General features: G+C 42.5%; 1 protein-coding gene across 1 annotated transcript in view; it reads right to left on the bottom strand.

The window, feature by feature from the left end:
- The window catches only part of kptn (kaptin (actin binding protein)), a 9,066-nt gene that overhangs the window by 1,529 nt on the left and 5,618 nt on the right, over positions 1 to 1,919 (bottom strand).

Below are 1,919 nucleotides of genomic sequence, written 5' to 3' on the forward strand. Positions count from 1 at the left end.
TCGTTATAACCCCCCCCCCCCCCCCGCTCTCTGAAGCACTCCGCTCTCCCTCTCCAGCTCACTCATTTTGCACATCAGCAGTCAGGCAATGCCATGAGCGTCACCGGAATACACAGAGGCTACCTCAGGAAATACGGTAGGACGAAAAAAATACATTCAACCCCCTTTCCCTGTGAATATATACAACCTGCAGAGCGCTGCACCGTTCTGCACAAACCAGGGATTCAGGGCGGGTTTGTGCATTCTCTAGGACAAGCTGTATAAAAGCCTCCCCTCATGCTGTTCCCTTTTTAGTACTATTAATTTAGTACAAAAATACTTCACCATACCTCCCCATGCTTTACTACCTCTCTATGCTTTACAATGCTTGCCTTTACCATACCTCTCTCTCTCTATATATATTATATATAACTTCAAAACGCTCAATCACAACTCTGTCATCCAAACAGCCCCTTGTTAACCTTGCCTGTTGTGTGATTCTCTAAAAGTATAGTAAACGCATTGTAAAGCACAGAGAGGTCTGGTAAAGCATAGGCAAGCATTGTAAAGCACAGAGAGGTGTGGTAAAGCATAGGGAAGCATTGTAAAGCACAGAGAGGTCTGGTTAAAGCATAGGCAAGCATTGTAAAGCACAGAGAGGTGTGGTAAAGCATAGGGAAGCATTGTAAAGCACAGAGAGGTGTGGTAAAGCATAGGCAAGCATTGTAAAGCACAGAGAGGTATGGTAAAGCATAGGGAAGCATTGTAAAGCACAGAGAGGTCTGGGAAAGCATAGGGAAGCATTGTAAAGCACAGAGAGGTTTGGTAAAGCATAGGGAAGCATTGTAAAGCACAGAGAGGTCTGGTAAAGCATAGGGAAGCATTGTAAAGCACAGAGAGGTCTGGTAAAGCATAGGGAAGCATTGTAAAGCACAGAGAGGTCTGGTAAAGCATAGGGAAGCATTGTAAAGCACAGAGAGGTGTGGTAAAGCATAGGGGAGCATTGTAAAGCACAGAGAGGTCTGGTAAAGCATAGGGAAGCATTGTAAAGCACAGAGGGGTCTGGTAAAGCATAGGGAAGCATTGTAAAGCACAGAGAGGTCTGGTAAAGCATAGGGAAGCATTGTAAAGCATAGAGAGGTATGGGAAAGCATAGGGAAGCATTGTAAAGCACACAGAGGTCTGGTAAAGCATAGGGAAGCATTGTAAAGCACAGAGAGGTGTGATAAAGCATAGGGAAGCATTGTAAAGCACAGAGAGGTCTGGTAAAGCATAGGGAAGCATTGTAAAGCACAGAGAGGTTTGGTAAAGCATAGGGAAGCATTGTAAAGCACAGAGAGGTCTGGTAAAGCATAGGGAAGCATTGTAAAGCACAGAGAGGTATGGTAAAGCATAGGGAAGCATTGTAAAGCACAGAGAGGTCTGGTAAAGCATAGGCAAGCATTGTAAAGCACAGAGAGGTCTGGTAAAGCATAGCGAAGCATTGTAAAGCACAGAGAGGTCTGGTAAAGCATAGGGAAGCACTTGTTGGCAGAATTTGTATAGGGATATACAGTATATATATATATATATATTTATTTTATTTTTTTAACTTGTTTTCATTTCATCTTCTGAAAGCGGGATTTACTTCTGTATTCTTTCAACTGTAAACCGATTGCGTTTTTAATCCCGTGGGATGGGGAACGGCGTGTAATCCTTTTTTTAATCCTCGCTCTGCTCTCCTCCCTCTCTCTCTCTCTCTCTCTTTCTCTCTCTCTCTCTCTGTCTCCTCTCGCAGTGTATTGTTAAGGCTTAAAATTGATTTTTCAGGCTTGAAATAGAGTTTTAAAATGAATTAACATTCGTGAGCCCGGTGAAGATGATGAGTTACGTTTGTCATTTTTGAAAAATGAGTTTTGTGTATTGATTAGTTCAGCTGTTTTTTTTTTTTTTTTTGATTT

This window comes from Acipenser ruthenus, chromosome 30 (genome assembly GCF_902713425.1).
Source record: "Acipenser ruthenus chromosome 30, fAciRut3.2 maternal haplotype, whole genome shotgun sequence".
NCBI lineage: Eukaryota > Metazoa > Chordata > Actinopteri > Acipenseriformes > Acipenseridae > Acipenser > Acipenser ruthenus.